The 25,524-nt window shown below is 39.1% G+C and overlaps 1 long non-coding RNA gene across 2 annotated transcripts in view; it reads right to left on the bottom strand.

The window, feature by feature from the left end:
* The window catches only part of LOC120748620 (uncharacterized), a 41,959-nt gene extending 18,018 nt beyond the window's left edge, over window positions 1-23,941 (bottom strand). Inside the window, exon 1 of one of the 2 annotated variants that reach the window (XR_005699400.1) lies at window positions 23,765-23,941. This is a non-coding gene — a long non-coding RNA (uncharacterized LOC120748620). Of the gene's footprint in view, window positions 1-20,962; window positions 21,077-23,764 lie in introns of those variants that run through there. The other variant, XR_005699401.1, reaches the window with a different exon arrangement.
* Window positions 23,942-25,524: the final 1,583 nt, after the last annotated feature.

The raw sequence follows: 25,524 nt of genomic DNA, 5'->3' as shown, positions 1-25,524 counted from the left end.
ACTAGTTCTGGTCTGAACTATCATTCTCTTCAAAAAACAATGAAGAGCTAAGTTAACAGAAACTTTTTTTTAAAAAAAAAAATCTTCCACCAGCAGGGGAAAGAAAAAAAATCACTATTACATTATATATCAATGATTTTTATTTAAAGAAAAACTTGTTAGCACTAGCATTGTGAATCTTGTAAATTTTTCACTCCTTCATTTTCAGTGCTGAAGAAAGATGCTGAACTATGTTTGTTAAATTCTCTGGATTAACATTAACTTTTCAACTTACTTAATCAGGTGCATAACCAAAGGTGTAAATACCTCTAGAACTGGGACACTTCAGTCATTCCTGTAAATCTTACTACTGCTTATTAAGGCCAGCCTGATACTGATATTGATAACACTGCAGTATTAAAGCTATACAAGTCTACAAAGTAATACACTCCAGCTGGGTCACTCCCAAAGTCAGTGCTACCAGCCTTTGCATGCTGTAACAAAACTCAGGATGTGCTTCCTCCTTACATTCAGCCACACCAGTATCGTACCATTTTGGCAGCAATGGGCTAGCAGATGGTAATTCAGCAAAGCTTTTCCATGGAGGTCATTAATAACATCAAGTTCATTTGATACTTCAGTCACATCTAGCCCTTTGGAAGGGCTGCAGCAGTCTATGTTTTTCCCACATACAAGAAAAATTGAGGGACTACAAGCCAGTTCTGTGCTCTTCTAAACCTTGGGTCTTTTGAAACTGAGAATTTTCCTGATAAGTGAATTCTTGGACTTGCCTCCACATATTATTACTTAATAAAAGAACCCAAGAACTGTCATCAGAGCAAGAAGAAAATGGCAGAATACTTAGTTTGGACCCATATAGTCTTTCTAATTGCACATTTTTTTTCTAATAAAATGTAAGAGTGCTAGAGATTAAAATGAAACATATTAGAGCTTCTACAACACAAATTTTGTAGGAGTTTGTTCTTAGTCACCAACTTCATCCTCTCTTTTCTGCTCCTGGAATTTCTTACCAATTGCTAACTCTAGCTACAAATAAGCATTAGTTCGCCTTTCATATTAGGAAAACAAGCATAGATTAGTCCTGTGTATTTCCTTTAAGTGTTCATGAATTTGTCTCCTAAGTACTTCACATATGACACCCAGGGTCAATCACCCAGTTTTAAAGGACTGAAGAGTATAGGTCTATTGCTCTTCAAAAATTTAGCAAAAATAAAACTGCTCATATTTTACAGACAGTTCTGAGCAAGAAGGCACTTGTGATCTGTCCAAGGCCCACAAAGAAAGTCAGTTGCAGAATTGGAAATACAACCCATCTTTCAGATTCCTGTTTATATATTATAACTGAAGATTTTTTCTTTCTGAAAAAATCTTTCCTCTTTCACAGAAATCTTTTTCTTGACAAGATATTACCCTTATGAATGAAGAAAATTTCCTGACAAAGCTCCTTTGCAAAAACCTCTTAACTGCTGACAGTAATCTTAAATGCTCTTGCATTTTCCAAACCAATCTGCTTCCAGCATAAAACAGCTCCACTGTCAAATATGCTCTGCTGCCAATTTATGACAATACTTATCAAATAACCATTTATCTGAAAAAATTCAAGAGCTTCAGCTCAGTTAAGTAAAGAGATATCTTGAACACAGAAAAAGCAAAATTACTTGAATGAGCTTGAAAACGTACAGTTGGCTTGGAGAACTTGTATTTTACTCCCTTCCTTTTGACAGGCACATAGTTTTTCATGAAGGCTTTCTCCCAAAAGCCTTGACCCTGCAAGACAAGTGCTGCCCCCTCCAATCTTGCAGTTGTTATGCTCTGACTATTATCTAGGTACAGTGCACAGCAATTCAAGCCTGGAGTTATGTTTTAAGTATTTACTCAAGCTAACTACTCATTAATTCCATAACTAAGGCTGCTGTTTAGTTAACATGAGAAATAGAGCTCAAGAAGAAAGAAAATCCACTCCTTTTGTGTTCTCTTCTCTCATTTTTTGGGCCACTTGGAACTAAACTTCATCTTGTGTCAACTCCTTTCTGATGGTAGCCCAGGATTCTCTGAGCAGATTACATTTTTTTTCTCCAGAAGGCTTCCCACCTCGCTCATGTTCAGACCCACCAGGTCAGAGGGTAGAGTGAAGCAGCCATGCTGCTCTGTCAACTTGCTTGTCTCTTCCTGTTGGCCTGCCCTGTACTTTCCAGGCAAGGTCAACCTTTTTATTCTCTCTCAGTTATTTTTGTACGCTTATCACCTCTATCCTTTTGTTCTCCTTGAGAAATGTGCATTTCCTCCTACATTCCTCTCACTGAAAAACAGAGGGCAAAACAGAATTGCCCCAGTTCTATTCACCTTTTTTTTTTTCTCAAAGATAGTTGCAAAAGTTCACTGCTCCCCACTATCTCCGGTCTGTCATCTCTGCGTGAATCAATTCATCAGCCAAGCAGCATAACAGAGGTATTTCAGATTACCAGCTTCACACCCATCTACCCCATTTTATGTTGTGCACATCCAGAGTCCCCAGGGTGTCACAATATTTTCTGACAATATTCCTTGACTTTCACCCACACTCAAGCATAACTCTGACTTTGCACGAGAGCTCAGTCAAGCAAGTGCCTAGGAGAGCCAACATACAGTAATGGGTGACAGTACAAAACTTCTCTTTCATCATGATCCAAAAACAGCTACACAATTACAATCTCCATACTCAGATCTAAAGTATTTCAGCACCCTTAAAAAACTATTTCACAGCATGAAGCTAGATCCATTAAAATCCAATCCTGAGCTCAAAATTCAAGATAAGCAGTAACAATAGCCTAGGCCCCTCACTGGCTGCTATGTAAATGTCTGTATGAGAACACTATGTTGGAAACAATGTCACCTTTAAGCCAATACAGCAGAAATATTGTGTTAACAGTCTTCAAGATCAGTGTTATTACAACAAGTAAGTAACAGTAATTTTCATTTGGTTCTTTGTTTACAGAGACTAAGAACCAAATATGAAGAGAAAAAAAGGCTATTTTTCTTCTTTGAGAAGACCTCTGTAGACCAGGATTGCACAGAAGTGCAGCAGTGAGGGTGGGAGAGAGATAAAGATCAGCCTGTAAATACATGAAGGTACTAAAAATACTATAATGAGAAGAATGAAGAGGAAGAGGGTAAGTCTTCCTATTACCCCTAGTGCAGAGCAGCTAAGCAGCAGCACAGTGAATGCTGGCAGTCATTGGGCTTCCCAGACAAGAGAACAAACTGTCCAAGCACTACCCAGTCCTAATGGCAAAAGTGTGTCACTCCCCCATCCTCTTTGAAGGTTAAAAAAAAGCAACAGCAGCTTAAGAGATACCGAGGTCATGAAAGATCCTGAGACATGACTTTACAGCAGCCGGAACATTCCATCTGAGCCAGACACAGTGATTGTTGCAGCTGCTTCCTGCAACACAGCACTTCCTCTTCCCTCTGGTCCCATAGTGTTTTGGGTTTGGGATTTTTTTCTAGCCAATTCACCCAAAGGCAAAGAATACACTGGCATGTTTGTAAGAGTTTAAGATCTGCCTCTTCTGACAGGTCTTTCTGGAGACAGAAACAAGGGAAAAACAGATGAGTTTCAGCTTAGTCTCATCAACTGTTAATCAGTGCTTACATTAATGTTAAAGGGAAAATATTTTAGGAACTAGTTTCTCAACACAGTTTCAAACATCTTCAAAATATATTTCTCTTACTGGTAGCTACTACAATAAACATTTCATTTTATTCTCAGTTAAGCAGATCTTAAGGGCATGAATACACCTAGTTCGGCTTTCTGGTATTCATAGAGTTTGCTTTGCCAACGCAAAGACAAACATTATCTAGAAAAAATTCAAAATATTCCTCCTCCAGACTGCCTCATAACACAGGACTATGAGGTACTCTTCCCTGCAACTGGGGATATCATCAGGACAAATAAGGACAAATACAATACTTTGCAGAGCTCTGTAGCTCTCCCCACAGAAGCTGTCAGGAATCAGACTATCATTCCTGCTTGACTGCTATAGAGAAGCAAGGAAAACAGAATGCAATTTACAACCTATTCAAATTGCATCCATTTATTTCAAAAGGTAATTCAACCCCAGGGAACCAAGGAAAGCCAGAAGTGCCTCAGAAAGAAGGATAATGGGTCAACCTAAAAGGCAGAGTTTGCCCCAGCTCCTGCACATATACATGAGGTATGACTGATTCCAAGCTCTCCTTTCTCAGAAATACACATGATATAAAGAGAACACAAGGGAAAATATCAAACACCTAAGTATCCTTCTGAAATGTTAGAACATTCCAGCAGTTTGGGGTTTTGTTTGTTTGTTGGCGGGGGGGATGTTGTGGGTTCCCCCCCTTTTTTTTTTTTTTTGTTTGTTTTTGTTTCTGGTTTTTTTGTGGGGTTTTATGTTTGGTTTTGGTTCTTTTTCATGCATCCAATTCAAATCCATTCAAAGAACTCTTGGCTAAAAAGGTCATTTAATTCTAAAACCTACAGCTCTCCCAGCTTAGTCTGTTTCTTCCTTCCTTCCCTGCATATCAGAGACACCACTCTTGTCATCATGACCGAGCTGCATATTGTTTAAATGCATATTTAAAGCAAGAAACAGCTTCTCTCTTGGCTGGCACAGTGAACTATGAAACAATTACTGGGAAGTGGTGAAGTGTTATTTATATAATAATCTATTGGTGCTACAGTTATATATGAAAAGGTTTGGTGGCTGGAAAAGACAATCTCCCAACTGCACATAAAGTCAAATAGCCACAGGGAAAATGAAAGGACTCTTGGGATTTGTATCCCATAATGCCTTATCAAATGTGGTCTGTGACACAAGCACCAGGAACTGAGGTCACAATATCAACTGCACTTTTTGGGGCTACAGGCGACCCAATCCAAAGGCCACCTCCTCAGTAACAGTACAGGACTCTCAGTGGCTGAAAAGTAAGGTCTTCTAAAACTGTGGTGCTGCTCATAGACTTGACCTCCAGTGTCCTCAGCTTTACAATCAAACATCCTTTATTATATTCCAAAGCATACCCAGAGTCTAATAACCTTAGATGTTCTGGAGGGTGCTGACAATTTAAAAAAGTTACAGAGCTGGTAAAATATCCAGAATGGAGTCAACATAATGTTTCAGTCTCTCAGTGATCTTACAATCACAGAAGTGCTCCAAAACATCTGGCACAGCTGTGGCCTGAGGCATAACATCAGAACAAGCCTGAGAAAGAGCTCCATAGGCAGTGAAGGTGACTAATTATACTTTCTGGCTTTAGGTTAGCTTTTCTATGCCAGGTTAGCTATACCTAGCAATATATCCATGTTAATCTATGTTAGGTCAGCAATTACCAACCACACAGGGAGCACAAGGGATGCCAACAGAACTGGAAGTATTTTAGGTCCTTTTTCCAAAAGCTGTTACAAATGCTTTCTACATTCTCTGAAACACACTTCTCACAGCAATAAGAAAACTATCATAAAACCATAGGATAAAATACCTTAGCCTTGTGGGCTGAATTACATTTTGAACAGGTTGGGATTTTGGTTCTATTTTCAGAAAGAAACAGAGCATTGAGTCAAACTAAAGTTATACTGCAGTGTCTATAATGAGATTTCCTTTGCTATCAGAAGCAAAGGTCATCATGTTGATATTCCACAAAAGTCTGTAGCTTTCAAGGCATTTTGAATAATGTAAGAATATGTCTGCATTTGCAGAAATCTCCTCAAAATACCTAATGACATTGCCAGCACGAGGAGGTTAGTCAACATTTCTAACATCTACGCAAAGGTCAAAGCAAATAAAATAGCTTGGAGTGCTGAGCCCAAGGGCACTCTCTAAAATATGGTTTGAACACAATCCATCAATATGTACTTTTTCTTTTCTATTACCCACATAATCATCGGCCCTGTTTCACCATAAATCCGTTGTTCAGAAGTGTTCAAAAATGTCACAGTATTGGTCATCTATGTCAATTGCCCAAGAGTGATTTATTAAAATGTTTGGCTAAACAGGTCACCGTCCCAATGGCACACAATAAATCAGGAAGCACTTGACAATATTGCTGTTACAATAGGTGTGACTGACAGTGCTGCCAACTATTAAAATTACCAGGTATTTTCATGAGAATTCCCTGTTTTCAGTTACTTGCAGCTTTGACACAATGTTCAAGCTGAAGTTTTCCATGCAAGAGTTCAGCATTTTTATTTTGTTTAATGGAAACTTTAGCCAAAACAGCTCACTTCTTGTGAATGCAGTCCAGGGCACAGTATGTTTTATTTCTGTTAAGAAATAAGAATATAGTTTGCTAGAAGATCCAGCACTCTGATGGTTTCAAGAAGCCATCTTGACATTCAACAAGGATGGTCTGCATTTATGGCTGTGATTCCAGATACCAAAACATCACCTTAGATAAGGTCACATTGACAGGTGGAGAAAAAATGTTTCCACTACAGATTGTTAGGAGGTGCAAACACCATAAACCATCTGCGTCCCATGTGTGCCTGCTGATGGAGAAGTTCTGTTGCCTTACAGGTGTAGTTCCCATCTGCTTTGGGCCAGCCTGAGCCAGGGGACTGATTAAAGACTGAGCCCAGAAGGGGGAAGCTTCTTCTGTCAGATTTTAAAGAAACAGAGCTACTAAAAGGGAGAAAGCAAGAAGGTAGGTCTGAAATGTTGCCAGCAAAAACGCCCATCAGAGGGATCTGTGGGCTAGAAAGGCACTGACCCAGGACTATTGCAGGTGACCTTGCAAGGAGGTTCAGAAGCCATTGAGGACTTTAAGGAACCATTTTTTGCTGGCACTTCTGAAGTAAACTCATCAGGACTGCAGATGCATGATTTAGAGATTAAGTTTTTGTTATAAATTCAACCAGAAATTTGATTCACTGGTCCCTCAGCACAGGGATCAACATCATCTGCTCCCTGTACCTCACATCCAGAACGGCAAATTATTCACAAGCAGCACCTTTATTGAATATGTAGTTATTGATTAAAATAAAATCATATGGAATCCTTCAGAAAGCTGACATATCAAATCAGAAACTGAGGATGCAAATTTCCACTTAATAATCAAAAATTGAAACAAATAATAAAATAATTAAAACAAAAAGTGCATTTAGACTGACCACATTAGCAATCCTAGACATATCAATCCCAAAGCACTGGGACAAACTAACAATCAGCTACAGTCCAAGAAGGGCAACATACTAATTCACTAGTTCAGCCCTCAGAAAACAACCTCTGAAAAATAAAATCTATACTCAACCAGATCTACTATTGCAGAGGACAAAACATCTCCCAAAACTTGTTCATAAAGTGACCCAGTCTCTGCTTGTGGAAGCAGTAAAAGCCCATTAGTGACAAGGCTCAAATACGCATAGGCAGCCCCAAACTGCACTGACATGACAGCTGCCTTCCCACAACCAACCACCCAGCTACGAGGGGTGATGAAGCCCCCAGCCATTTTTTAAAAATCCTTAGAGGAACAACTGCATTCTCCAAAAAAACCTATTACCTCTAGGTTTAAAAATATTAATTATAACTGTCCTAACCCACATGCTGAACAGCCTTAAAGAACTTGCATATGGACTCCTCTCAAGGATCCAGTGGATCTTTGGCAGATCTGAATGGCTCACGCCTGAGGATGGACCTCTCCAATGCTACAGTGCAACTGTAGTTCTCTCATGCTTCTAGAGCTGGTTGCAAAAGCCTTCATTGCCCACAAGCAAAACATTTCACAACTGTGGAAACACATACTTCAAATAGGTAGGAAGAAAATTTTCTATTACACTTAATGGACATATAGAACTAACTTACAACAAACCAGTTTAAACAACCTGTCAAATATTATGAGGCTTAGGAGCAGATAAAATTTAGAAAGTAATTTTGAAAGTACATTTAATACCAACAGAAATGCACAGATCCCAAAAGTCAAAGTAAAGAAAAATGTCTTCAGAGTGTCTCTGATGATACCAGCTCTCAAACTTGTCTTTAAATTAGAATTTTGAACAAAACCCCCTCCCCATTACAGGAAGGAGTGAACCCATGTTTTGCGCATTCTAGGCACTGATATGCAATTTCATGGAATGAGAATTTCATCTGCACTGAAAATGAAAAGAGTAACTTATGTTGTACCTGCACTGGTGTATTTCTAAGTGTCAAACAACAAGCTATTGATAGTCAAGGATCACAAAGAGATGCACAGTTAAGCAAACAAACATCTCAAGTCTCAGGTACTTAGAAAACCACATTTCAACACCCTAAGAACCTGTGGATTTACCTTTTTTTTTCCTCTCCCTAGCGTAACCACTTTAATCACAAAATCAAGCCAGCACTTCAGTTGCCAATTTCTTGGCAATCAATCCAATCCTGATACCACACCCTTCTGTGGAATCCAGTTAATTTATTCAGCACAGGATACGTTATTGGGTTTCTCTGAATCAAAACACCAAGGCACTTCAGTTCTCTTATTGACTAGGGTTTACTTACCTTAAACTACAAACTATCAAAATTCATTTTATGCTTGCTACACTCTATTCAAAACAGCCTCTCTTTGCATATGTGTCCAGGAATCTGTCATTAAAACACCCTGGTTGTTACAAGTCAGACACAACATGTTAATGAAAAACTGTGTGAAAAGATAACACTGTGAACAAGCCCCACTTCACTCGACACTAGAAGGAGCACATTAATCAAGTTGCAGATGAGATTCAAATGAAAAAGTAATTGCAGGCAGTTATCAGCATTGCTCCCACCCTTCCTCTTTCTCCTCTCCTCTTCTGTTGGATTAGAAGTTGCAGAGAACACATCATGGCAGAACATAGAAAACAGGACAAGAACTTCAGCCTAATTGCACCCTTTTGGCCACCACCACTGGCCCAAACAGAGCACATTCAGAGCTGGCCATGCACCTCTTGTTCACTGAAACAGGAAGGTAATGAGCTTCCATTCTTAGCCTTTCCTAACCTACACTGGCCTTTAGAAGGAACATTGCTAGCTGCCAGAGTCTTCCTTTCCGGCATGAGTTGCCTGCACAAGTAAAAAATTCACATGGATCAAAAGGGATCTGTTTAGAGGACAATAAGACCTCCTTTTAGGGACCTTCTCTAACATCCTCAAGTGAATAACTCTCTTCTGAAAAATAAGTGATACACTGAAGCTGACATTAAATTACATTTTCTGATATCACACATTTGCATGCACAAAGCACTAACAATATTAAAGGCAAGAGCATGAAACACTTTTACAGTCTCTCATTTAAGCAGAGTGACCCTGCTGCAATGACATATACACAAGAACTTATTCATTTTCCCTTTCTTTTCCTCAGGCTCTGAGGCTGCCATCTTGACAGGGTCCTATCAATGTACAAGCTCAGCTGCTAAAATGCTACACCTCTTTTCCAAAGGGTATAAACCACCCCTTGTTCTTGTTCTTGGATAAATGTGGGCTCTTTCCTTCTCTGAAGACTCATTCTGTATCCTTTACACATGTTGCAAAGCCATTCTATGTTGTTTCACACAGATAACCAACACCCACCTTTCTGAAGGCATCAGCGGCCATTCATGGTACACAAGTTTTTCCTAGGTAGCCACAGAAGTAGGCTTATTTCTTACTGAATGGAAAAATAGTTCAGTTTCAGAAGAAAGGCTAGTTCTTGCTAAAGATCCTCTTTGTATTTCCTTCCTTGTGTCTGTCAGGAGCTGACTACCAGTATACTGCACAGACTTGCAAAAATATTTTATTTTACTTTTCTTAAAATTCATGTCAAGTCATGCACTAGTATACAAATGAAAAATACCCTTATTTGTGCTACTGATGCAAAGGATTTCTCAGGGATTTGGAGAGAGGAAAACTGCATTAGTACCTAACATATTTTCTTTAGAGCCACATAAATTTTATAATCATCATCAGTAAGTTAAAATAGTAATTAGAAATGATTGGTGCTTTTGTTTTCTGATGGACACATCAAAACAGATGAGTTTGTTAAACGTTATTTAGGATTAATAATGCTATCAGAACTGCTTAATATTCAAAGCATATATTCAAAAATATTCACACTTGATTTCAAACATTCTTGTCGATGTTCAAATGAAAAACTGTTTAGAAAATGATGCATCACTTGCAATAAAAAAAGCCAAATCTTTAAGGTTGCATTTCATATTTGAACAGCTACCTGGAGGCATCAACTTATTTGCCAGAGGCTGTTGGGTTACTCACACAGAACCCAGAAACTGAGTTAGTGTTCTGCGAATCACCCTTTACAGTTTAATGTGTATATGAAATATGCAATAGTAAAGGATTATCTAATTTTGCCGCTTTTTTTTTGGTGGCATCAAGCCTCCACCTTTATTTGAATTTCAGAGATTAAGAAAGAACCCACCATGCTACATGCTGCTATGTGTTGTGTAGCAGCCCCATTCTCACACAGACACACAGAGCGAAGACCACCTTACAGCAGAATCCAGAATTCATGTCAGTAAGTTACCAGCATCATCTCAATTATAACACAAACATCAAAAATTACATTTTTTGACATGGATTACCTCTTATTACTGAGTGTGTAGGAAAAGATGGCTTTGCTGTACCAAGCTGCCCATGAAATTTCACTGCAGACCCCACTCTCTCTACATACAAGGCTTGGAAGATCCATCCAGTTCTCATCACAAGCTGCCTTGCACAAGCAAGCACTAGATCCTATTAGCTTTTAATTCTGAGAATATTTATTCTTAGATGGCATGGATGATCATGGGACACACAATAACTACTTGGTTTATTTTTCTTCCTCCTTCCCATCCACTGTCTCCAGTGCTGTTTCAATTAGTTTCACTGAGGAATCCATGGGGAGTGATAATCCTCTGCCCTAACACATCTCTTCAGCCTCCAAATAAACTGTACTTTTACTTCTTCTGATTGCCAAAAGAATTGCTCTTGTTCTTCCCTGTTGCACACTCCGAGGAAGTTGTGATGCTACAAGATTCACACAAAATAATTGCTCCACTGATCTGCTACTTCAGTGACTTGGATTCCACGATTCCCGTTTTTACCCCTCAGTTTTAGGAAAGCAACAGAGAACAGCTATCTGAAAAGTACCATCCCTGTTTCACAGTTTTTCAGTTATTTAATGCCAGGCTCCCTCTGCACTCTGCCAGAAACATGTTGCTAGGTTAGCTCCAGAACACATAGGGAATTATTTCCAACTGGAGAGATAAACAAAGAGTGATACTATTCAGCAGGACCTTTCTCCCATGTGCAGTTACAGTGTTTGGAGACTATTCAAATGTCTAGGAGGATACTGGACTGTTCCAGATAGTGATAGACACTTATCTATAGTTCCAGCCAAGCTCTACTTGGGGACCTTTTTTAATTTGTTTTTAAGAACTGAAGACATGAATATTAATTAGCCCTAAGAAACCACCAGCCTCATGTATCAGGGGAAAACAGCATAATATGGTTTTCTCAAGTATCTGGAGGGATCAAATTATTTTCCTTATTTACTGTGTTTCTTATGGCAAAGATTTTTTGAGCTGCTATAAAAGATGCAAAGTTTTTACAGAATGCTCCATGCAGCAGGGATATAAATCAACTCTTTTTATATGTCTCTATCATGAAACAATAAAGAATGTGAGGCTTCCAAAAAAAACCCAACCAAACAAAAAAAACCAAGACAGCATCTCCCCTTAATTAACATCTCTTGCTCGGGGCTATCTTTTACCATAACTATTTTTTCCGAATTCATCCAGAAAAAGGAAAGCTCTGTCCTGCTAGGATGACAAGAGTATCACAAAAAACATCTTTATTAAACTCCAGGGCAGAGGTAGAGTACCTCCCTGTAAAAATGAAACACTGATTAAGCAAACTGTCAACAACCTGATTACATAACAGAACAGATTACCCACACAAGAGCAGAAAATCTTGCATTCCTGTTCTTTTTCTCTAGCTTTCCCACACAGCTGTCTGCAGAACACATTTATTACAAACCCACTGAAAAATAGCAAAATTATATTAACTGAACATGAAGCCAGAACTGCAAAATTCAGAAGGTGCAAAATCAAGGCTGAAAACTTAACCCTGCTTCTTTGGATGTGCACATCACAAGGCAGAATGACCATGAGAGTGCATTAAAACATGGTCAGAGCAGCAAGCCAGTTCACACATCTCCTTTCTTGGTTCTATAGAATTACTGAACAGCTCCCACTCAGATCTATGGTCCAATTCATCCTACGTGCATCCAGCAGTAAGGAACCACAGATGTCCAGAAAATCCTGTCATTCTGCCATGCCTCAGTAACAATGGACAAAGGAGCTCATCTCTTCTAGCTTTCTGGCTTCTCACACAGGTGTACAGACAATGGCAGTCATTTTCTTTTAGATTCTAGTCTGACACACTCATTTTACCTTTGTGCTCTGACATTTTAACTCCAGGATCTCCATCTGTTCCTCCTCTTCCTTAGGAGGCTAAAAAGCATCTCTGCTTTATTAATGTATCTGTCTGACCTAAATTCTACCCAACACCTGTCTGCCTTTCTCAGCTCCAAATTTAAAGTACTCCCAATCAGTGTTTTCTCTGCCAAAAGTTGCACTCTGGCTAAATGAGAAGTCACCCAAATTTGACAGGCAACAGAAAGAAGCAAAATCTTACAGATCTGTCATTTAAAACAAATGCAATTCTACTTCTTCAAAATTAGAAGTATGTTTAATGAACACATTTTTATCTCTTCCAGTGTTCACCTCCTCAACCCCAAACAGCATTTTAAAATATCTGCTTAAGGAAAAACTGTACAAGTCAGCAGAAAATAAGCAGGGTGACTTTACAGACAAGTTCGTAACACAAATAATTGCCATTTAAAACTAAATAGTTTGGAAAAACATCAGTCCAACAGTAAATACTTTGACATCAATTTAAGTAAAAGGTAATGTCTATGTTGGCATTAGGTAATCTCTTCCTTGATCAGCTTTCTACTATTGGAAGAGTCATGTGAGCAACCCCACCCCTCCAGTTCCTTCATCTGCAGATGCTGTATTCTTTTTCTTCCCTCCCTATTCGGTAGCAGCACAGACTAGAACTTCAAGCTGTCAAAGGCTCTGGTTACAGACAGTTACCCTAAGTAACACAGCCATCACTGGCTTGTTTTCTGAAACATAAAAAAAAGTAGTCTCAAATTTTCTTTGATGGAGAATCTGCTAAAACAAAGAACAGAAATTCCAGCCAGACATACTGCATATAATCACAGCACAAAGAGCCAGATTCTGTAAGCACAAAACACTTCCCAACACACCACTAAATATAACATCAAAGCAATAAAAAATTGCATTGAAGTGCTAAGCACCGAGGCAGCAAATACCTCCCTCATAATCAATACTCTAGCTCTGTATCATTTGACAAAGTCTCAAAACTCAGCACATGTTAGTGGGTCATAAATACCCAGCTGCTCAGGGACAGCTACTTTGCCTTGTGTGCAAGCTGTTTCTACAAATGTCCACAAAAAATGTATGAAGGTCCACTGAAATGTCTGGGAAATAGCAGTGCACAAAGCCTCTTGCCATCTACTCGGAGGATAGAAGGAGGTCAAATTTGAGCCATCACCAGAGAAGCAGCGGAGAAGTGCCTGACAGTATTTTGAGGGAGAAGGGAAAAGCTCAGCCTACTCCTGCAAAGATAAACAAGCAGCATGGAAAAATGCAGAGGTGAGGTTAAAGATCCTGCTGATCTGCTAAGTGACTAGCAGCAAGGCGGGGAGGAAAGAAAATGAAAACTTATCTGGGACTTTTCTGGTTCTTGCCACAATTAGAATCACAGCTCTGCACACAGAGCTCCAGAGGTTATTGGTTACTCTCTCTCCTCACAATGCTAGCTTCAGTAGTATTCTGGGGTCTTAAATGCTTTTCTTTGAAAGATATCACCCAAAGATACGCAAAGAAATGACAATTTTGATATTCTTAAAGCATTCAGAACACAAAAATAGGACATAACTGGGACTGAAATTTAATTTTTAAGCATACTCTCTGTATGCAGTCCTCCAGTTTGGTTTAAGAATATTTGAGTCAGTGTTAGAGGTGCTCATAGGTTTTTTGTCACATAATTGATAGTGACTTGTTTTAAATAAATGTAAAAATGAACTGCAAAGAGACTTCCTACTCTTCTTGCTTTTATAAAACAATCATTACCACAAACAGAGGCTGCTATAAGTCATACCTTTAATAGGAAAGACATAAATACTAATACATACAGCTTTTTAAAAAGCCACTGTTTCCTCAAGTGTTAGAGAAGAAAAAAAAAAAACAAGCAAACACCAAACAAAACAACAACAACAAAAAAATCCATGAAGATTCATGAACATTTCATTCTTGTGAAACTACAAATGTCAGAGTAAGGAAATTAATTTTACCCTACTATCTACGTAACAATCATTTGAATGTCACAGCAAATAGTGAATATAACTCTTCCACTGTTAATATCTTTCTGCATCCTCTATAATGGATCATGGGGACATATCAGCTTCAAGGGGGGGAGAAAAAAAAAAAAAAAAAAAAAATCAAGAAACATCCTTTTTTTCCTCCTGCAAGCCTGTTTACTAAAACCTTGTACTTAAACTCCATATAGAACTAGCCAGGAGATCAGAAAATGAGTTGACAAATGTCTTAAGTTTAAGCAACAAATACTTGTAATTAAAAGTAGAAAAGTAAGCCATATAAATAATTCCTGAAAATTGGGGTATTTTCCTTAAAAAAAAAAAACCACACACACACAAAAACACAAAACCACAAAAATAAAATCCAACACAACATCTGAGTTTTTTTGCTTAAGCATCTTCCTCTCAGAGTGACTTTCCTAGAATTTAAAAATCTCATTCCAAAACATCAATTATGTCTCTCATACCCATGCCTTCTGCAACTTTAGCACTACCATACCTCAGGTTACAGTAAAATGGGATGCAACCAAGACCAACCTTTAACAAAGACAATTGTGTTTGATCAGTCTAAAATAACTCTAAGTTCATCAATAAAATAGTGAATAATGGAGAACTAGATAACATTTGGTGATGCAAAATGAATTGAGTTTATCCTTGGCCATTGCAGTTGGCAAAACAAAATAAAAAATACAAACAGTAGGCTATTTGGGTGTAGGAGATGGCATGACATGAATATGGTTATCACTACCACAGTTTGATTGTTGGTATGAGGTATGATAGTCAATTTAGATAGCTGGACAGCTTAAAATGTTACCCATTGACAAAGTCTGGGAGTTTACTCTTTGCTGAATCAAAGAATTGTGAAATTTACTTGACAACTTATTTGTGTGACTGATGAATGAGTTGAAAAAGGGGGCTCTATTCCCTCATCCCATAGAAAACACAGGGACAAATAAAAATCAAAAGATTCCTTAGTCATTCTCAACATGAAGTAGCCACAGAAATGACAAACACTGAAGGCAGCAAGTCAGACATTTCATACAGATGACAATGACTACAATCACATCCTCAGAGAGAAAGGCAAGACATATAAGGAACTGACAGGAGAGCACCCCACACAACCTGCAGTAGGTACAGGAGCCTCAGAGCTCTTCTAAGTGTAACTATGAACTAGGCACCACTAAAGATCTTTAGGTGTCAGAGCAGATACGACAGTGCAAGATGAGACAGCAACAAATACTCCTAGTGCATCCATCTAAAAAGACCCGGCAAAACAAAACATTGTCATTTTCCTGTTGTTGCATGACAACAAGTAGCACATGACCATTGCTTGTAAAAGTGCAAACCGTTTTTATGGTGAACCCTACCACTAAAGGTAGATTACCTACAATTACTAAACAAATCAGTGACTCCATAATAATTCTGTCCTCCAAAGGGCTCCCCCACATTTAAACAGATCTACAGATAGAGATAAATATCCTTTCGCCTGTAAAGCACCTCTGTATATTCAGGAGGTTCAGTCTGACATTTCGCATCCTGCATTTTGGAGCAAGAAAACAGGGCTTATTCAAGAATGCTGGTAGGTGTGAAAAAAATACACTTCCTTGACATGCAAGCCAAAGCTTTTCATTCCGGCACTCAAGTGACTTTATTCAGCTGAGAATCTGGGAATGTTAAATAGTGTGGCCCTCATAGATGTTATTCCTGTATTAACTGTGCTACACTAGAAGTACAGATACTGGAATTAACAGGGACTAGGCTTGCTCAGGCACCAGAGACCATGAAATCTTATCAGTTTGCTGCTTTATCTGAGTCAATTAGCTTTGTTGAGAAGCAGAGTTTATTAGCTCAAAGTAATGCTGTGCTTACAATGCCAAATTGCTTCTAAGACTTCACATGTTACATCTGCAGAGAACTGATGAGCTGCATGAATATAAAATCTACTCGGGAAGCACAATGCTATGAGATTTAGGCTGACCTCAGAGGATACTCACAATCATAACTATCTTCAAAGTAACCACACACCAAGAATGCAAAGAGGCTGACAACAAGACAAAGCAGAGTTGGCTTTAGACTAACAAAATGGCAAGGAGCTACCCACAGACAGTCTCCACAGAAAAAAAATCCCTCTTTGCTTCCAGTTCTATTTCTCTGGCAGCAAAAGTCATTATGTGCATATACTCACATACAACCCAACAGGTACAGATTAAAACAGCTAAAAATTCAAACCTGATATATAGCTAATGCTTGCACCTTCTTAAAGAGTCTGCAGGCTTTTCTATCCTCTGAAAGTTAAGAAAAATGCATGAGATTTTCCTTTTCTACTCCATGATTTCTACCAAGCCCTGGCATTTAAAGGTGACCTAAAGAGACTTGATGTATTTCTTGTAACAGTGAATGCTAGACTGTATTAATGACAAAGCCTTTCATTGATTTACTGTAGCTCACTAAATAACACAGAATGAATGTATTGCATATGAGGCTTTGCTCACAACAGCAGCAAACAGGATTCAAAATGTCTGCAAGAGCAGATTTTAAGGGAAAGAAAAAAATGAAAAGGAGTCAAGAGTCCTCATTCCCTTCTCTTGTCAGTTAGTTGCCAATCCTTACTTAAAATAAATATATTTTCCTTACAAAGGAACAACACGTAACAGATTATATATTTTTGGGGTTTTTTTTACTATTATTAAATAAGAATTGTAACTAAAGAACATTTCCTTCATGCTTCATACTGAATTCTACAGAAAGAAGTGTGAGACACCACTACCTATGAGGTCAGCAGAGAAGAGTTACAAGCATTTCTTGAGCTTTAGTAAGCCTTACACGATTTAATGCCATATGTTTCTCACAAAACAGTTTTTGAATTACTGCAATGAGTACCTTTTTATAGCCCAGATTTAGATGAGAAAAGTGTTAGGTGGCTCAGAGTGTTAAATAAATAAATCCTGTTTACTGTTTCTATACGTATGTGACCACCTTGTCACACAACTCTTGCTTCTTTTCCTTGACTTTCAGCTGCTCTGTGACATTCTCCTGAGCTTCAAGCATCCTCCTACTTCTGAAGGCGGAACATGTAACCTTGGAAATAAAACATAACAACAAAGAAGCCCTACGTCCTAGTGAATTTCTCCAGCTTTCTTTAAAATATATGTAAAGCAGGAAGGAAAACCAGCCACTTCTATGTTTTGAAAAGCATCACACCTGACCCAAAGCATCAAGCAGGAATCATTTTCCCTCTGATATAAGTCAAGGCTCTTTAAAGTCAAGAAAATAAAAATGGAACAATTCTTCCATGCAAGAGCCCTGAAAGCATTTTTTGTTACCACTCCAATTTTTGCCCAGTTTTAAAAAATGCTGCTATTGGCCACTCCATATTGAAATTGTAGTTCATAGGCTCATGCCTCCTAAAATATTTGTTACACATGTGTACTAGTTCAAAAATATCAGATCTGGAAACAAGGTATGCAATATGTGATTTGTGCTACATCAGACATAGGACAGCTGCCACAATTCCAGTCTGTTGTAGAGGGTTTTGCCTGCATTTATATTGCATTATTATCTTCTGTCATGAGAATCTGGTTGAATATCTTATCCGGGCTCTAACACATCTTCAGTTGCTCCCCAAAGAACAGCATTAACAACCCATTCTACAACATCTGTCAGTCTCATAGACTGGAATGACCACGTTTTCAACACTTTTCAACAGTCTTGCAATCACATCTGCTGGAAACAGCTGTCTGAACTGAGAGCCACTGCTTGTTTTCTGAAGAGCACATTAAGACTTTTCAAATCTTCTCAAGAGAGCAGGAGACTACTGATGATGAACATCCATCCTCCTGCCTATTACAAAGTTTTCCTCCCATTGCCAGTATCCTAGTGGACAAACTAATGTGAGATTTCTTAAACAGGCTGTCAGCATAATCTCTGCAGATTAAACATACACATGTATGTATGGAGCATGTAACAAACAAGAGTTTATATACACAGAAATCTTGAATGCAAAATCACATTCCTGTAATACCAGACCAAAAAACCTATCTCTCTCCTACCTAGGGAACACCTAAGTACACTAGTCTCCTGTACTAGTTTTTTTTGCTGCTCTTTGAATGCAAGTTGTACTACATAAAGACTTCAGGAGTAGACACAGAGCATGTTCCCACATCCACCCATGCTGCGAGTTAAGCTAATAAGGGAAAAAATAAAAGCAAGCTACAGGACTGTGGTACACCATGGGATACATAGCCCCACCAGGAAGCCCAGTCAATGACTAATACAAGCATAAGCAAAGCTGGCTAATAAGAAAACATCACAATAGCGGTTCCAGCAGAAAAAAAAAAATCTTTTGGCTTAGCTGCTTTCATTTTCACGCCATTCTCTTCAAAATACGTGACTGGTTTAGATATTTTTCCTGAGTCAAAGCCAGTTCAAAGTTTACTGAAAATCTCCAGGAAAAATTTCAAGAGTGTTGTTATTTTTCACTGAGCCTCACTGTTATAGCAATAGATATATGAATTACCAATTTACCGAACCTCACATTCTGGATAGGATGCTCCAAATTCCAAAATAGTATAAAAGTAAAGTAACCTTAACAATTGATTCTAAAAAAACCCCAATGTTGTACATGTTCCAAAGGCTCATATGTCAAGGGATAAGGTGGAAGGAAATAAAACCTGCAATTCACTCTATAAAGCAAACTTTCTTAAATTTAATAGAGCAGGAAAAGGGATTTTTCTAAACAGTCAATAGAACTAAAAACTGGGTGAATATTCCTGACGATATTCAGAGAATACCCAAATCCTAAAAGTGAGGCACTTGCTTTCAGCAGTGAACTATAAATATATTGACAAATTTCATCTCCTTTTGTGGGGGGTGAAGGAGAAATATACTTTTTTTTTTTTAAGAACCATTTGTTTTAATCCTTTTGAGAGCTGATCACACAATGAAGGGGTCACATTATCTGAGAGCTAAGCCAACACATTCTTTGACTTCCAACAGAACATAAGATCTGCTAAGACTAACAGACCAGCCTCCTGATGCTAATAGTACAAGACTTGAACCATTCTCTTGGAAAATCAATGAAGATACAAAATATAACAGCTATTCCTGGAAATGGCATGACAGCTATGGATGGTCTACCCTCCCTCCAGGCTTTGAGAAACATTTACCAACCTGGCAAGCAGTCAGGGGTACGGCAAGATACTTTGCTACTAAAATGAGGTTATAGATACTGAGCCAACCAGCACGATGAGGATATAACTGCTGAGTCCACTGGCATGAAGAACTCCAAACCCAGTCTCACCCACTGGGAGCTGCATTTCTCTTGCTATAGGATGAACTTCACAGTACGTCTATTTCTGCTCAGCTCCAAGAACCAAGGGGTAAGGCAAATCCCTCATTATCAGTTAAAATACTATAGAGTTGGCACTACCCACATTCCTAGGAGAGCAACTTCCCAACTTTTTGAGCCTCACACTCATTCCACACAAGCTTAGGAAAGCTTGAAAGAATTTATAATGCTGCCTTAGACACTTGAGAGAGCAGACAACTAAACGAGGAGGACAGAAACATGCATGCTCTCACCTACTAAAGTTTTAGGCCATTCTTTAATAAACAAACATGTAATAGCATTTCTTGATCTTAATTAGGTCTAGACAGCACACAAGAAGGGGAAAAGCCAGATCCATATTGCTCTTGGGAATTTGCAGGAACTGGCATTATCTGCACATGCAACAGCATTCAGCCTGCTCCTCTCAAGCACCTTGCAAGGCATGTGTGACACCAACCAGCAACTTCTCAGTGACACTAGGTTTAATTTGCTCAAAGTTACAACCTCAAGATTCACACATTAACAAGAAGTTCTTATTTCTTTTTGTTTCAAATAATTATATAAACAGCACCAAACTTTATACTGATAAATAAGTGTTCAAAGCCACAACAGATACGTTTAATAATTCAAAAGAGGCAACAAAAGGGCAAATAAGAAAAACATGATGCTATTAAAATCTTGTATTTGCAGCCCAGTCTACTCAAGGTTTTCAAATACTTACAGCCACCAACACTATGTTGACAGAAGTTGTCTCTGTAATTGTCATTAAGTTCTTATTATTTTCAAAGACAAAACCTTACAATAAACTTTGAACATGAAAAGACTCCCAGAACTGGCTAAAACTCATCTTCCCATAGTAACCACCAGAGTACTAAAACCCATGTCTACCTAAAAAAAACCTGATAAAAAAAACCCTGACAACTTGTGTTGCAGCAGCCCTCTCATTAAGAGAGTAGAAATGAGCCAAGACACAGACTTGTTTATCACAGCATGAAAAGGGCCCTGGTTTATTCTTCCTTACAGCTTAGCCATCCTGACTCCAACTATTCACTGACTCTGGCTGCAGCAAGCTCCTACTGTAGGTTTCCCTTGCAGCCTCTGACTGCTGGTTATTTCCTGCTTAACGCTGACTGCACGTATCAGTTTGCAGACTCTGACTGCAGGCTTTTACCTAGCTAGACTATGACTGAAGGTTCTAACAACAGCCTCTAACTGCAGACCCAGACTGACCTCACAGCAGCAATTCTCTCTGGTGTTTTCATTCTTCTTTGTGTTTCTCTGGCTCATTCCTTCAGTATCACCTTCCTTGGGATCATTCCTCTTCCTCCAGGTCTTCCCTCAAGCTCCTCCCAGTATCTCCTTCCTCCAGGTCCTCCCCCTGACCAGCTAACCCACCCCTTTTATCAATCTTGTCTTTCTTAGTCACAGCTGTGACCCATTAAGGGCAAGGCTGTTCCTCTTCTTTGACAATTAGTACAACTGTGACTTATTGGGGCAAAGTTGCCTGTAATACTTTTGCTACACCTACAACCTTGCTTCACGGATGCACTTGTTTTAAGATACACTGACCATCGTACCAGGCCAGTAGTACTGCATCGGACAAAGCTTGAGATGAGCCATTAGCCTAAACCTCAAAACAATCCTCCAAGACCATCTCAGAAGGGAAGGAGGGAGGGACTAGGGAGGCACACCTATGCTGCAGTTTATGCACAACTGATTCAGCTATTAAAGTACTCGAGTTAGCTACATCAGGGGCATCCATCTTCCACTGCCTTCCCATAATTAGGCACATTCCAGGAATGACCAGGACCTTAGTCATGTTAGGGCACCAAGGACTGCTTACATTAGGCAAAAAACCTGATGAATTATGTCTTCACACATCCATCTATATTGTGTTACTCTGCTCTCGTGTACAATCTCTTTGTACCAAAGCCTCACTTCACAGAATTGGGAACATTTTCTCCCTTACCACAGACTTGTCAAAGAGCATTTGGAGGAGGTCTCCTAGTGCACTTGGAGTTTCTTAAACACAGCTTAATCCACCCTCACACACAACAAGACACCTTCACCCATTAAACTTTGCCATGCATTTCTGCACATGAACAAGCTTTAAATAAGCAGCTTCTCAGGTTGATCATTACCTTCCCTACCAGTTCTCCTCTTCCTCATCAAGTAATAAGAAATTCTGAGAGATTATTTTTCTTTCAGATAGGTTCAATATCAAGCAGAATAGAGCAGTGAAAAAAGCATGCATATTATGAAACTTTACAAAGTCTGAAATATTTCAGTTTGTGGAGGAATTTAACAGAATGTCATCTGAGTAACATAAATTACAGAGGCTTTCACTAGCAAAATCTCTGGAATTAGTTGGTGGTTTATTTGGTTGGGGATTTTTTAATCTTTCAATATATTCCTGAGAGGGAACTATACCAACTGGGGACATGAGATACAGAGTTAGTAAATATTGTAACAATTAACTTTGCATTTATTTGATTACTTGTGGTGTCTTTTTTCCTGTGGGGAAAAAAAAAACAGAGGATAAAGGATGGCTCATTTGCTTTTTCTCATTGCCCTTCATATCCTCCTCTCTCTCTGTTGAAGGCTGCTGAGCCACTGCCAGAGATGCAACAGCAGTGTGGTTCAATAGATCGCATAAACATGAAGGGTGTGCACTCAGTGTTCTGCAGCAGCAACATCAGAGCTCCCTGCTTCCATCTCTCCCCACACGCTAGGAATACATCAATCCTCTAACCTACATTGCACTCACCGGTCTGGGAGCTTGTCCACTGCCTTGCTTCCTGTTGGCATTGGAACAACACAGGAATTCTTGAGTATTCAGAGAACCACAAAAAAAAAAAAAAAGGTTGTGGGAGCTTACACAAGCCTTACCCCCTGCCTCAGGGAAGACCACTAGACATAAATCATTCAGGACAGTTTTGCCTCACCTCTTCTTATCATCTTCCAATGGGGCAGTCACACCTTTCCTAGGCAACCTGAGCTCTCTTTGTGGTTACTTTTCTCACCTGAGCCTAGAAAAATCTCTTGTAATAATGCGGTCCCATTATTTCTTGCAGTGTCCAGCACAGATATAGAGAACAAACAGTTCTTTCCTCTTATTATCATTTTCATATTTCATTTTTCTCCTGATTAAGTGTGGTCTTGAAAGCAAAATCCTGCAGGTTTCCCTTGCTGATTATGCTCTGGATTCTCCATGTTTTTCTTTGGGCTCAGAGTCCCAAACAGGACATCATACTAAACAGAAAATGTAACAAATCTAACTGTTATGGTTATATATGCCTCACATATATCTCTCCTGTCTCTGATTCTTCTTGCCAGTGAGAACATCATGGTTTGGCAGCAGTCATGAATACATACTCTTTTTTTAAAAAAGCCTGTTCTTGCCCATGGGAAATCGGAGGGAAGAAAAGGCATGCTAGAGGATAAGTTCTGTGTTACACCACCAAAGTTCAGAGACTGCAGAAGCAGAGCTTAAACTTACCGAAAGTTATTACCACTATCCTCTTGTTCTTCGACAGCTGCAAACAGACTCAGCAGACTGGATGCCTTAACTTTACATTTCAGCCTCTTCCCTTGCTATACCAATGAAGAACATTGCTTTTGCTTCTCTTGCTACTTCTGAAAACAAAGCAGCCTAGCTGTGAAAGCCCAGCGCCAAGTCCCACAGCATGACCATCCTTCTCAAGCATGGTCAAAATCAGTGAAGCGCTTTGATATAAACTGCTCCCAGTTTCTTAGCTTCTCCCACCTTGCTGACAATTGTTGGCAGCAGTGAAGTAACAAGTGGAATAAGCATCTTAAGTTACAACAGAGGGAAACCAGTTTATCACTTCTGGAAGACAGATCATCAAGATTATGTGCTAGGGCAAACAGAGAGTCTACTGAATGTTTTGCCTGTTCTGTACCTCCTGGTCCACAGCACTGTACACCAGTAGTGCCCAAAGCTGTGTCATCTAAAACTAATGCCTCACAGATAATGAGAAATAATATCTTATGGATAATAAGGAATAATACCTGAATGGTTTTACAGAGCTGTAACACCTCCACTTGCAGTGCCTTCCCTCAGCCAGGCAGAAGGGCCTCCACCACACCTTTCCTTTCAGTTATGCTTTCAACCTTCATAAAGTAGAATTATAAAATATCCTGGGTTGGAAGGGACCCATCAGGATCACCATTCCAAGCAGTATCCTATCTCTGTGCCAGGCAGGCAGGGACACCAAGCCCCTTTCACCTTTTCTCAAGCCTGCTGACAACAAGCACCTGCTTCCTCCAGCTGAGCCCTTGATGGTTCCAGAGACAAGAGATGGGCCTCAGGCAAAGCACTGGCCAGCCCTCTCAGCTACAATTTGAGAGTTAAAGTTCTCAGGCACTGACTTACTGACCACTCTCCTCCAGGTTTCTACAAATTCCAAAAATGACCGCAAGACCAAGTGGATCTAGGGCTAGTTTGGGAGTGTTTGTCCAGACTCTAGATGAGCCTGCACTAGGACTTAGATTAATTTTTATGCTATATATTGCACTCTAGAGCTAATGTTTATTCCATTATATGTGAGCCCCAAACCACCTCTCCTCTCTGTCTTGAAGAATAGCAGAACAAATATTTAAGTGTAGAAATACTGCACTTCCACAGAGCCATTAAGCAAAAGCGAAAGTAAATGAATAATTTAATAAGAGACTCAAAGGAAAAAAATTACATTTGGAAGGCTTTTCTGTAACCTTAAATATGGCATAAACAGAAGAGTTCACTGCCATGTTGCCAGACCTGGGAGTTCAACTAGTTGGCCTGTTCAGACTCCAGTATGATTACCAGCTTCACAGATATCTTCCCAATATTTTCAAGTATCTTTTGCCTTCTTTTTCAATTTCTGTCCTTAACTATTAAGTAGCAATTATGATTTACTCTGGTAGCAACTGAGTATCCATGCTATCCATGCTATCAGTAAATATATATACTTCTATATTATTACATATTACTATGCATTACTCCATTTCCTCCAAAGGAGCTTCTGTGAACCAAGACATGAATTCTTATGAATAAATGCTGATGGATTTTGGGGGTATGTGTGCCCTATATAGAAACGCATGTTTGCATGTACATGTTTCTACATAGGCAGATATACAGATATACACAATGCATATGTCACAAAAAAGTAAATGGGAATAAGCTAGAAAAATTCATCAAGGAAATAAATACTCTGTGAAACACAGAGCTGATACTGCGATAAACAAAAAGAATATCGGGCCTTAACTATCTCTGGTAACCAGGGATTTAACAGTCTCTGTCAACAGGCCACAAAATGTGTGTGAACTCTTGTCACTCCACTTAGTCCATGACTCCATCATATCCCAAGCGAAGGGCACCACATCAAACAAAGCTTCCTTATTTCTGTGTGTTTCAGTGAAATGACTACAGAGAAAAATTCCATACAGGGTGGAGCTTGGGGGACTTGGCAGGAAGCCTGGCTTGCAGTCCATTTTTCCCTGCAGTCAACAAGCTTAAAGCACTTGCACAAAAGGGACTCTTAGTTTTTTCAGCAGCTGTTGCTCCCTAAAATGTTACAGACCTAAAATAAAATACCATTTACTGTTCAGGGAATGAAATTATTAAAAAAAAAACCCTTTTCAGACATTGAGAGAAACCCACTGTGGTGAGGAAAGCATTTTGTTCAAGTGGAACAGGACAACACAAACATTACTGGCTCTCCCATTACAGTTCTGATTTTTGGATATAAGGTTTGAAAACTTATCTTCTAGTTTTCAGCTATTCTTTGTTC

This window comes from Hirundo rustica, chromosome 1, assembly GCF_015227805.2.
Source record: "Hirundo rustica isolate bHirRus1 chromosome 1, bHirRus1.pri.v3, whole genome shotgun sequence".
Classification (NCBI taxonomy): Eukaryota; Metazoa; Chordata; class Aves; order Passeriformes; family Hirundinidae; genus Hirundo; species Hirundo rustica.
This window is presented reverse-complemented; position numbering and strand designations above follow the sequence as displayed.